The sequence below is a fragment of the Solea senegalensis genome, linkage group LG7, assembly GCF_019176455.1.
Source record: "Solea senegalensis isolate Sse05_10M linkage group LG7, IFAPA_SoseM_1, whole genome shotgun sequence".
Taxonomy (NCBI): domain Eukaryota; kingdom Metazoa; phylum Chordata; class Actinopteri; order Pleuronectiformes; family Soleidae; genus Solea; species Solea senegalensis.
The window spans coordinates 17,489,154-17,502,772 of NC_058027.1; the positions used below are offsets into that span (position 1 = coordinate 17,489,154).

At 40.1% G+C, this 13,619-nt stretch overlaps 1 protein-coding gene across 2 annotated transcripts in view; it reads left to right on the forward strand.

The window, feature by feature from the left end:
- The window catches only part of LOC122771974 (myocyte-specific enhancer factor 2A-like), a 42,929-nt gene that overhangs the window by 582 nt on the left and 28,728 nt on the right, over positions 1–13,619 (forward strand). Inside the window, exon 1 of one of the 2 annotated variants that reach the window (XM_044029575.1) lies at positions 8,087–8,103. The exons of the other annotated variant lie outside the window; for it this stretch is intronic. The gene's annotated coding sequence lies outside the window, so the exon portion shown is untranslated. Of the gene's footprint in view, positions 1–8,086; positions 8,104–13,619 lie in introns of those variants that run through there. 2 annotated transcript variants of the gene reach the window in all.

Below are 13,619 nucleotides of genomic sequence, written 5' to 3' on the forward strand. Positions count from 1 at the left end.
AGACAGTAGAGCAGCGCAGCTATAACTGTCTTATGTATTGTCTTTTAATGTTCTATGTCTTATATTTATGGGAATAGTTTATATCAGTGGTCAGCAATTGGGGGCCTGCGGGCCAAAACTGGCTCGCCAGCATCAGTATGTGGCCCGGCTGGTGATTTAACAAATCTGATCTTAAATTATTTGCTTATCTTCATAAAAAAATGTAAATTTTGTATTGAATTCAGAGCTTTTATTCTGAAAAAATGTGAGCTTATTCAAATAGATTCTGTTGCTAGAATTGACAGTTAACCTAAACTAAATGTTTGGTTTGAAAAATAAAAATAAAAACTCTGCTGTTGTCCTAGACAGCCAGTTTTGGGGAGTAAATGTCTGAAAAAAGAACTACTTGCATATGTTAGGCTCAAAGAAGAAGGTCCAGTGAGTAACTTCTGGGAGGATCTTAGGAGTATACCTGTGCAATCACTTTAAAACTGTAAAATTTCTGCATGAACATATCTAAAATAAAATGTCAACACCAATGACAAAATGGCTTCAGTTCACGCCAGAGAGTGAAAGCCGGACCAATATTCCACCTCGTCCAGCCTCTGATTCTATCTCTCTTTTTAACCATCTTTGGTTTCTTTGCTGCCTCTGCTCTGACATCCAGTCAATGAATAGTTCCACCTGTGTAACTTTGTCATTTTGTTTGCTTCATCATCGAGTCAGGGGAAAGGGGGGCTGTGACGTATGCCGTAATGTAAAGAGTGTTGTAGTTCTTTCTGTGACATGACAATAGAGGTGATGCAAACCTGCTGAGGCTGTTGTATGTTAATGTGCCATCATCACAATAATCTTGAGGACATTATTTGAAGGTGTGTAATGCTACACTGTGTCACTTTAATGAGCACCAGAACAGGTAACAACATGTACTTATACACACACACACTACTCTTCAACACACGCACTTGCTGCACGACTTCCAGTTTCCTCCATATCTGCCGAAAAGCACATAGCAAATGCGCAAACCATGTTTGTATACTACCGTATATGCCAGGTTTAATTTCCAGGGGTGCTGCAGCACCCCCTACTGTGGGGCTGCGTTTTAGTCTGCGTTTTTGGATGGACCTTTTTTTTAATTGATGGTTACACACTTCCTGATAAGTTCTTATTGGCCACAACTTGCTTATTTAACACTAACGTCTGGTTTAATTTTCACCATGTTGTCAGTCTTATGAAGTTCTTGTTCACCGTTTCTCGTTGATGATACTTTACGAAACTAAGCAAACGTGCAAAAGAGAGAATGGATAATGGTCTTTTAGAGACTTAAGTCCTCAATGTCTTGGCAGTGGTGTGGCAGTAGATGTGTTGTTGAGGCATCTCTGGTGCTCAGCCGTGTTCTCCCTGCTCTTTGTTTTCATATTTCATTAGCTGGGCTAGCAGCATGTAGCATCACCTTCAATTATCTTCCCTGTCAGTGAAGCGACAGTGCCTGTCTGCTGGCTTTAGTGATTATAGGCTTCAGGAGGCAGGTAATCAGGTCATACTTACACTGTCAGCCTGTCAGACTGCTGAGACCACAGGGAGCATATGGGATGGAAGAACTCCCATCTCCAGTAAGTTGTTTCTGAACAGACATCCTGATATTGGCTAATGTGAAGTGCAGCATATTACTCTAGAGAACAATGTAATTTAATGATAAATTTTTTTCCCACATTGTAGTTCATTTCTCATGTGAATGAGCCAGTAACAGCCGGGCTTAACTGTATGCATCCCTATTGTTTCCCATATTCATAAGTAGTATGTTACTGTGAAATGGATAAGTGTCACTTATTTACCATTTAAGATATTTTAATGACACCACGGTGATGGACTTATCGTTGTCTGTGAGTCCATGTTAGCATTTTTACATTTACATTTAGCTCAACTCATTGTTGTATGAGCTGCTTTCCAGGCTACCTGGTTACTGAGTGGATGCTAAGTGGGTGCTAATTGGGCTTGGGCTTGAAGTGGAGAAATTATGCAGGTCCCATATTGTTTCAGTAAAATAATGGGGCCCCACATTGGAAGCCCATGTGAGGCCACCATTGAAACCATGAACAAAGCTGCTTGGGACCTCATTTACCTCAACACTGTGTTGTTTCCCTGTTTTATTATCTTTCAGAACTTTATTAATTTGTTTTTTGTTTCCTCCTTGTCTGATCAGTGCAGACAAACAAAGTGACAAAGCTCTTGAGAGTTGTCGGAGACCTAAGCAGATGCCAAAGGAGTAGAAAGTGCAATTGATACACCCAACTAGAGAAAGCTTTCAGCTGCTTAGTGTCATTTTATACTGAAACAAGATCCATGCCTGGATCACCACCAAAATCAAATGATTTAGTCACAACACAACTCCTCAGAAAATGTAATCAAGATCTGTCCATTACTTGTCACATTGCTGCAAACAAGCAAACAAAAAAACCTTCTTGGAAGGAGACAATAAATCTTCAAATTTGTGTTCATGATTTCTTTGTGCTAATTTATTATCATCTCCATAAAATTTGATCAAATGTTGTGTTAGTTTGTCTCTGCTACTGTGTGTGCTGTTGGAGGACTGTGCTCCATGTGCAAATATCCAGTCAATATCTGGCCTTGTGATGCAGCATTGTGGCCAAGTGAAATCACACATACTTGATCAAATTAGGACTTAAGCTGTACGTACTGTAAATTGTCTTAGGTGCAACAGATACTGTATGTTTCACTGTATTTCAGTTGCACAATCTTATGCACATAATATTGTGATTAATGTAAATCTGATAAAGATCTACACTGTGTGTGTGCATGTATAGGAACATAACCTCTCTATATATGGTTAGATCAGACTTTAGGGACAGCCAATCCTGCGATTAAAATGCACAAGAATCCATTGTCCTGCATATGAGTAGCATTAGTTTGATACTGAGCTTGTGCATTACATAGCAGAGGTTTATTTTAAACACAACATTAATCGACACTAAAATTATACAGAACCCACCACAAACTGGTTGTTATTCTCTGCAGTGGTTGGCTGGGTGTCTGTTATTGATTTGTGAGAATTTAAAGCTTCACTTTCTCATAATTTAATCTAACTGGAAACATTCCCTAGATTGTATCCCCATCTAATCAGATACACTTGGTCTTCTAGCCAGAGAAATGTGACCACATGAATTGAAGTTGATGCATAACTTTATTTTGCGAGTGTTGGTGAGTGTGTCAGTTTCTTTTTTTTTGGCATTGTAGTTGAGGGCTGAGTGTTGCAGACCTGAATTTACCTAAGTGATAGAGGTGATTAATGTCAGTCCATGTTTTGTTAGACAGATGTTTGTGGCAGGGTGGCAGTTTTATTTGTGACATAAATATAAACCCGAACAGAGAGGCGGAATCAAGACATCCAGACAAATACAGTATATGAGAATCAATGTTGTAAATTTCAGCATAGGTGATGCTGTAGGATGAAAAACGTCATGTTTACATTTTCATTTGATCATCGTTCCTACCAGGCAAAGGCTCTATCTACACCCATCTGTCTATGTCCCCTTTGGCTTATTTGGTTTTCTCAGATACTTCTTTTTTTTTTACATCTGTCCAGCCTCTAAAACACATGTGTCAAACTGGTGGCCCGGGGTTTATTTTTTCAAAAATGATATTAACTACATAACATGCAATGTATACCTTTTTATACTTAACTGCCCTTGACATTTACGTAGTCGGCATTATTCACACATGTTCAGTATTAATCCACAGGAAATGTGTAGTATACCAAACACTGGATACTTATTATTTCTGATAAAATATTGACCATGTGACAGTTTTAAATGGACACTAACTGACAAAATTAAAGTGTTTAACCACTTGTCCACCCTGTCTGTCAGCTATGTTGTAGATTGCGGGCTCATGGTGCCCACGTGGACACAGTGGCATTTCCTTTCCCTGCTAGGTTCTCTAATGATAGAATATTTTCAGCCTTGTGGTGAACCGAAATAGCAACACTTGTGCAGCACAGGCTTCTCTTTTTTTGCACCACACACTGAAGACACAGAGGCTGCACTGTGTGTTTGTGTGTGTGTGTTTTATTAAGAGGCTATTTGTCCTCCGTGACTGAAGGACTGACTTAGTTTTTTTTTCTAGTCAATTACATGGCCTGCTCTAGGAGGCCCAAGCAGATGCAGGCTGCCTCTGTGTGGACTAATGCATTTCTCATCCACTTTTATTAGCTGTGGCGATGCCCGACTAAGCCAATCACATGCTGTGTCACTAAGAGCAGAGAAGATGAGCGGTTTAGCTGACTCGTCCTGCTGTGTGGGTTTGTCATGTGCTTGTTACCAGACTCTGTGCTGATGCTCACATCCAGACTGATGTGATTAAAGAACAGCAGAGGCTCATTTTTAGGTCTGTCTGTTGCACTTAAATGTTCATGCTTACATTGTCTCAACAAAACTTCTGTCTGATTATAACTGACATTATATTTTGTTTCGCTGATGCTTTCATCACATCCAGTCGGTGACATGGCTTCATTTGTTATCGTTTTATGTGAACACTTGTGTCGATTGTGTTCTGTCTCATGCAGCTTGTTCTCAGAGTGAGAAGTGCTCTTCAGAGCTGATTACTGCTCTCATTGACTGAATAAAATGCGCCCCTTTTCCAAGAAGAGCATAAAACGTCTATAGCTGCAGCTTAGACCTGAATTTTAAATGTTCATCAACTGCTTTATCTATTTTACCTATCCGAGTACTTTGAGGTACCTCTTTGTAACATCATTGAATACATTCCTTGCAGCTGCTGTCACAAAAACTCCATTGTTTGTTTGTCATCAAAACCAAGTTGTCTTGATGGGTTCTCATTTTCAGATATGATATTAAGTCATATTCTCTCCATTTGAACCAATATATTAGTAATTATCTACATGTTTTAATGTACTGAAGCATTTATTGTCTGGAACTGATTCCTTCAGTCCGGTTTTTCACAGAGTTAAGGATCAGATAACTTTTCAGAAATACCTCTCCTCTCGTCTGCCCTTGTCTCCTCTCCTCTGCTCCCCTCTGCTCTCTGCTCTCCTCTCCTGTCCTTTCCTCTCTCTGTGGTTTCTGGAAGAGCTCCTAATCTGTTGGACTCAAGAACTCTTCCTGTAGGGTCGCCTGAGCAATCAGGCCTGAGCCAGTCCTTCCAAACCAACCAAACCTCTGGCTGCCTGCCGTCTGACCGCTGGGCCACACACCCGCTCGTTTGATGCTAAATATGCTGCACTGGAGCTCAGAAATTACACTCAATAAATACAGAAATCAAATAAAACAATTTCTAAATATTAGCCTTGCAATCTGCTACCCTGCAGTTATATAAAGCTGCCTTTGTTGTGCACAGTAAATAGGTTTCCCTTGGCCCTGCCAACTTAAACGGTAAGTTTGGGTCAGTGGAAGCGTGGCTAGGCTTAATTAAATTCAGTGTTGATTTGCAGAGACACAGTCCAGACCGGAGAGCAGTTTAGTGCTGTGCTGAGACCTGACACCATTCCTAATGGTGCCGTCACTTCATTAATACCAACTGTACAAGGAGATGGTCTCACTCCACGCTGAGCTCAGGAGCAGGAGATACAAGTAACCCTCACACTCCCCAGTGTCATATGTTTAGAGCACTGCCATATTTTGCTGGTGTAATTTTGGATTTTGCTACATACAGTATTTCTGTGGTTGAGTGGTAGTGGGTTTCCAACTAACGCTTACTTTAATTATAGATCATTCTTTATATTACTGTCTTGATAATCGTTTAGTTGTTTAGTCCAGAAAATGCTGAAAATGTCAATTTTTCAAAACCTCAAAATTACAACGCTCGCAAATGTTTGTTTGTTTTCCCACGAACCCAAGATATTCAGTTTACTGCCATCGAGAAGCAAAGAAAACCAAAACATACTTAAATTCAAGAAGCAGTAAGATCAGAGACATTGTTTTTGGATAAAGCAAAAACACACAAAACCATTTACTTGATTATCAAGGTTGGTGGTTAAAGGTCCAGTAAATAAGAATAAGTGACATCTATAGTGGTTATAATGTGGATTGTAACAATGTACTCCTCTGCTCATACCTCCCTTTCTTAAGCATGTCAGGGAACTCTGGTCGGGCGGCCTCTTCATTCGTCTTGTAAGCGGCCTCTTCAAAAACTCAAAATGTGTGTTCCATTTGGAGTCAGAACTTGGAATTTCTGAGGTCAGAAATGCCCCCTGAACTCAGATTTCCAGTGACCTCACCAACCCTGACATGGAATTTAAAGATAGCTGCCACCATACAAACACTGCTTCTTTTACCGGTAATAGCACTTCTGTAGTATTTGTTTCAAAATGCCACTATACAGTTGTGGCGCGGCTCGGCTACTCCATTAGCGACAGTACCTGGTACTAGTCAACAGACTGCTGACCACTGATTGGCAGAGAGTGTCTTCACTGGAAGAGTCTTGAGCATGACTTCCCACACATGAATCAACTTTAGATCAGTTAAAAACGTAAAAAAATCTCGGAAACATGTGTTAATCTCTAACATTTAGCAAGAACATTTCTAAAATCTTAATATTCAACAGAGGATTCTGGTGTATTTAGCTACACTCCCGAAATCCAGTGATCTTGAGCCGCATCACACCCCCTAGAAGTATATTCAATTTGTGCTAACAAAACCATCCGACACACTGGACCTTTAATGTTAGACGGGATCTTGGGGTCTATAAACTGAAGTCAGCTTGCATTGCTGTCCCCTGTCTGGCATAGAGTCCTCTGAAGTTTTCAGCAGAAGGACTCGTATGATCTCACAGTTCTCACAGCAAATGTACACCCTAATCCCAGGGGGCTCAAAAAGTATTTAGGCGATCCCAGCTGTAATGTCTTTTCTCTTGCCAGCAAATCAGTGAAAGAGAAATAACCGTGAGCTAATGCACACAGTTAACACTACCTCCATAACTCCTCTCCATAACAGTCTGGAGTGAGTTTACAGATTGGATGAGCTACAAGCTGTTGACAAATTCTAACCAATTCTGAAAGCACACAAACATTTTAGAAATGAAAGGAAGTTTAAATGTGTAATAAAACTTATGTTACGTTGAAAAAAAATGTTTCATTCGCTACAAGCCCTTTTAAAATGACATCTTTACATAAACAGAGACGGAGGCTTCATTGTGATTGAGCTGTGTGTGTGCTCCATGCATCGCCTGTAGGACTGATCCATTAAATGATATCCAAACACTGAACAGCTGCAGGTTTGAACAGTGGTCTTTAAAAGTTAATGGTTTCCTTCTTTACGATGAACAGAAGCTGTGTGGGGGGGAGAAAAAAAACATCTACAGAAAGTACTCCTGCAGCACTGACAGTCTGCGCATTCTGAGCTCTTATTTTCTTGGCTAAATGCCCAGCCAGTACTGCAGTCCTCATGCATGACCTTATAACAGGGGGGGTCATGGTTAGCCATTGGAAACACCCACATCTTACCTCTCTGTGGATCAGGATAAATGCTTTCTTCAGTGTCAAACACACTCTGAATATTTAAGGCTGAATATAAGCTTTAGATCTTGGCCACTGAAATGAAATAGACATATTTCTGCAAAAGGAGAATTTAATGGAGGACACATTTCATTGTTAAAGTGTTATTTACAAGAGATCTTCTGCAGACCGATGTGAGATTGATGCAGTGTGCATGCAGACGTGCCTGCATTACCCAGTAATCTCAAAGAGAGGGATGGTAGTGTTGTTTGTAAAGGGGGAGTCGGTGGTGATGGTTGGGGGGTTGGTGTAGGAGATTGCCTGGAGGAACATCAGGATAGAGGTTTCAGATTTACGAACCCTAACCCATCACTTCACAACATTAAAAGGAAGATATTACTTTGCTGAGAGCACAGAATTTCAATGAGAACAGGAACAAACAAAACATGCTACAGAATTCATTATAATATCATTTAGTGAATCAAAAGATTGAGCTCAGGCTGGAGTTCAGTGGCTCTCTCTGTGTGTGATGTTAGTACTATGATAGCACTGTTTGATTACTCTTTGGTTCTGTAGATCCAGGCTTCCAAATGACCAGGCTCTAGGCTGTGCCAAACCAGACTTTGGAAAAATTAAAATGCAGCAAGCCAACTACAGTGAGTTATGTTTTTTTATTGTTATATAGCACAACAGAATGTATATTGATTTGGAAGTACCAGACAAAAAGAAGGTTCCACAGCAGACTGGAAATTAAAAAACTCACCACACCTGTCGTTCATAGTCAAGTATTGAGTTTTGTATGCATTGTACAGTGGTACAGATTGAATTGTGCTTTTACTATGACTTATGTATATTATTGTGACATGAGTAGTTGATTACTCAGTTCTGTAGCGCCCCCCACTTCCCCAACAACCCACCATCTTCCCTCCCATTACCATTTATGACAGAATTTATTGCTTTGAGTGCAGAGTTGCTCATCTGTGGTCTTGTAAAGTCCAATAGAGAAGCTTTTTTTTATACTTTTGCTAGACAGCTGTGGGGGTGTATTTCATGGTACACTAGAAAAGGTGACTATCTATCACAGATCTGATATATAGAGCAGAATCCTGCACCGGGTCGGGTACCTGCCATCGCCCACACAAGGGCTGTGTCATGGGTGAAAAAAGATGAATTCACAGGTTTGTGCGCAGGTGGAAATGAAATAACTGTGCGAGCAGTGGATTTTTACAAAAATATATTTGTTTTTCATAATAAAACACATGTGCATCATAAAATAAACTACTCTTATCAAGCCAAAATGACTTTTATTTTGAAACTCAAATGCCACTGGCATTAATGAATGGAAAAAAAGACAGCTTGTGCACTCACCATATGGCTCTACAGCATTGCAATGTGCATTGAATGTGGAATACTGGAGTGGTACAGTAATTGTGTGTGAGGCGTTCTTTTTAGTTTTTCTTTTTCATTATTTGTCTTTTGGCCGTTGTTAATTTTAAATTTGTATTGAAATGTGCGAGTAGAAAAGAAGCACGTCCGTATGAGAGCCTTACGGTTAAGGGTCATGACGGGGGGCTTTTATTAACGGGTACGGGCCGGTGTGGTATTGCATTAGATATAATGGAGGTGGGTGGGTGGGTGGGTTCTGTTTACGGAGCTTGTTTGCAAATTCAATCAAAGGTAAGTTAAAGCACTTTGTAGAATGCAGGTGTCTTTATTCAGTTTCCAAAACAATCTCCACAGAAGCCACACGTGGGTCAACTTTCTTTCCTGTTTGTCCCTGTAAGATAGAACTGCTGTTTTTGTCAAGGGACTTTTCGGTGAGGGGAAGTGAACAAGTTTCCTGTTAGAAAATGCTGTATAACAGAAAGGTAAAGTGTTGGTAAACATAATTTTCCAAGTGTTGGTAAACATACACTTAAGCTGGAAAAGATTTTAGTTGGTGGCTAAAAACATTTTTTATTTTTTGTCCCTAGTCATTCCCATGTTTTGCTGAGCTTGTACCTGCCCACCCTCCTTGGCGCAGGGAGCACACAGCACAGTCAGCTTATAAGACCCTGAATAAGTACCTCATATAGCCCCACTGCAAAAATCCTGAGCTATCCTTTTAATAAGACTTGGAAATCATCTAAACCAGCATTCAACCATGATATTCAGCAAGAAACTGGTTTAGAAAGTTGGGAATGGGATCATGAGGGAACCATTTTGCCTTGGTTCAGTTCAGTGAGTGGGCCTATGCAGATGGAACTCTGGTCAAGAGATCGGTTTGGTTTTCTGGAAACCACTTTCTGGAAACTGCACTGACTCAGAGGTCAGCACATTTTAAAAGTATCTGCAGTGGGAGCTTCTGTTAAGCAAAAGTTAGATAATGTTGCATAAACATTTATTTCTCATCTTGCTTCTTCAAAGAAATTAGTAGAAAGTTGGTACATGGATTTCTTCCCATGTACCAATCTTGAATACTGACTCTATCTTGAATAAATGCTTAATAATTGCACTGAAAAGTGGTGCTCCACTCACTGTAGTGTCCATACATGTGAGTGTGATGGAGGGTCCTTGACATGGAGTGGTTTAGGAGCAGCTGCAGTTGGATTTTTCCTCATTTTTGCTGGACTCATAGAGCCTGGGCCTTCTCTGCATGAGAATAGTTTGAAGACAAGACGTTTAACTAGGATAATGTTGTTTCATCTCAGTCACGCCTTCTTTTTCTGCAGGCAAACATGACAAAAGTACAGTATTGTTGTTGAAAGTTTAGTTTCCAGACCAGTTTTAGTTTTTTTTGATTGAAAAGAACAGCGTGTAGAAGGGGAAACATATTTTACAGGGCAGCTTGTGTTTCAATCTGAGTTGCAGCCATGACATCAGTGTCTCTGTGTTGAGACAGGAAAATCTTATCCCATGTCATAAAAGCAACACAATAATGAAATGACATCACAGTGGGTCAGTAATTAAATGAACAGACTGCTGTCTTGGAGTTTTTACTAGGCTGGAAGCTTGTGAGTAACATTGGGTGTTGATGACTGCAGGGTTGAAACTACAGCTTTGTTCAGTGTGAAATTCACAAATATATTGTCATGTTTATGTGTAAGAAGAACAGGGTTCTTATTATTTTGTTATTGTGCCCTACGTTAATGTGTATACATGAATTTCCTTCTTCTAATGACTCTTTAAACACAGTAGAACAAGATCTAAGTGAGTGTGGTAAGCCATCTAATCTGACTGGCTTTCAGCTTGGCATTAAAGGCTGGGCTGCTGTCGGAGGGGAGGTGACTTTATTTATTACATTTCAGGCAAAAACTCATTAGCTTAGTGACCTGCAAAGCAGCAGAGGCCAGTGTCGATACTTGTGCTGCATGATACCAGAGGCTACTCTGTCTGACCGTGGGTGATTAATTAATCACAGTCCGTGCTCCTGCTGTGTTTGGCAGCAGACAACAGCAGCTCTTAGTTTCCTTGTTCCTGCCTTGTCATAAAAGACATGTTCCTGTTACAGTAATCCACAGAAAAGTGTGAAACATCGAACGTTTTAAGGCAGAACGGAGAATAATCTCAGGTTTCGTCACTGTGCAGCTTTACTGAGGGGGGACTCATTTGCATCTGTTGCCCTGATTTGTAACGTGTGTATTAACATCTCCTAATTCAAAGGTTGTGCATTGTGTCAGCGCATCATTAGCATAAAAAAATGCAAATTCAATTGCTGGTGCTTTAAAGCTCCATTATGTATAACTCTATTATGTTTTTTTTTTTGTTTTTTTGCATAAATTGTAATTCACTTTCATTACATCAAAGAAAACTTATTTTCACATCCGGGCATGTGGGGATAGTCGTACTGTAAACAGGGACGTGTTTAACACTTGAGCCAGTAAACAGGCCTGTTCTCACTCCATCTTCCTCAGGGAGCAACTCCTCCGCATATCCTGCCTGTTTACCATGAATAAGTCCCCAGAAGACATTTAATAAAAACTCCATTTCTGAGAACTTCAAAGAATGGCCGGGCTTGCTAGAGGGTAGGAATCTTCTATCAGTCGCTTCGTGATGCCTTAAGCAATCTCTCCTTGCTGATGGCTACAATGCAAATAAGCTGCTAGAGGAAGAAGGATGAGATTGAGCAAAAAAGGGAAGGAGAGAAGAGCAAGACGATGAGAAAAAGCTGCTGGGAAGAAAAAGATACCAGTAAAGAAGATAATCTGTGTCATCAGTCCTCAACACTTTTGCAAACAGTGATGAAAGTGAGACTCTTTATTCTTCCAGCAAATAGCCATGGATTTCACCATGGCTGTTTCCACACTGATAACCAGGATCAGCTCTGTGATCTACCAAACCAAAGTACTGTTCACTCTGGCACATATTGGGGACAGTGGCTACTTTATTCCCCTTGTAGCAAAAGGTTGGGATGTTATCTAGTGGTGCATGCTGGGCACTCAGCTTGAAGCCTCATTGATTCACTGTTGGAGTGACTGGAGCAGAGGTCGCTGCGGGGTCAGGACAATTAGAGATGAACTCATGGTCTTTAATGAGGAGGAGGGATAAAAGGGTTTCCAATTACTCTGAGCGCTTTTGCACTGAAAACAACCTGGTGCTGTTAAGACCCAGCAGGATTAACCTTCACCAACTCTAACTTTGTTTATTCTGTGAATGAGGAAATGTTAAAAGGGAGGCTGATAATTAGTGCTCACAAAGTTAAAACTGTTAATAGGAGCACTAGATTCATGGCCTTTGTTAACCCATTTTAGAGGTTTATTTAGGGTTTTATTGGGGTCAAAAAACAGTGAGAGTGGCCCTGCCATGTTGTTGTAGGCTCACTGACATGGATGAGCATCACAAACTGGTATCTGAGGATCAATAATTCATTTAAACAGATTTAAAAGGGGTTTTCACCAGGGTAAATGTGTTTAATCAACATTAATTTCAGGGACAAATGGGTTTCTATCAGCTTCAGCTCTGATCTGCATTAGTGGGAATCCTTTAATATCTTCTTCATCTGCCCCTATTTGGGTAGTGGTGCATCTTATCCGGCCTAGCACTGCAACACACATTCATTTGTTATCCTTTTAAAGTTTTTAGTTTTAAAATTGGGACAACATTCAATATTTGCTATTTTATCAATCAGATCATGTGAACCATTCGATTTATAGAAGAGACCAATGTTAAAGATGTTACGTTCTCACCACTGTAACATTATTACCAAAGTCTATGGTGTTTTTTTTTTCTTCTTGTGACTTTGTTTTGTTTCCAGCACCTCTGTAATGTCACAATTAATGCTAGAAAACGTGCCAAAGTCTGTCAACTTCATTGCTTGTTGACAGGTATAGTTAAAGGAATATTGTGACATTCTAGAACACCAGATGCTTATTTGTTTTCTGGAAAAAATAAATAAATTACATATGCTCCCTCTTTGACTGCCAGACAGATTTAGAACAGAACTCCACACTGCCAACTTCCTGTTAGCTCATTCTGTTTCTGTGTTTTTGTGCTCCGTCCAATGTGGCTGTCATTATTCTGTCATAGTCAATACTCTTCTTACTGTCAGTGTGAGAGCTGGCTGAGATTGTGGTTGATATCTGCGATGACAATTGCAAAATGTTTTTCGAGTGTCGTCAATCCTCAGAGAAAAAGGAAAGACATCATGCATCATCTGCGACACGCCATTCAGTTTTAAACTCCCTTTTTCTACATTTTACACTTTTGGAACTTCCTAGTACAGTCATAGTTCATGGCCCTCTGTTACCTCAGAGCACTGAGAGATATTAAATTCCTTCACTGTGCCAAATATTCTGTATTCACTTGTGGTTGTTTACCGTGTTCACGTGACAAGCATGACTGAACACTCCCTTTGTCATGTTCACAAACTTTTAACTCTAATTTTTATGAAAGACTTATGTTCAGGAGGTCCGTGTCCCAACTATAGATTTGTATGGATGAAAATTATTGGAATAAAATTGTCCAGATTTCTGCTGGCTGGTCTTTCCAGCTCAATGCTCCCTTCTGGAAAGGGTGACCAGAACAAGTACGGCGGGCACAACTCGACTGTCTTTCTGAAGGTTTATTCCACATACACAATTAAGCAGACGTCAGTTAGCAGTTAGACAGCATCTTGTTAGTTAGAAGTTAGGTTGTAAAACCGACAAGTCGTACAGGTTCTGATGATAGATAGATTTACAAAGCTGTATACGAA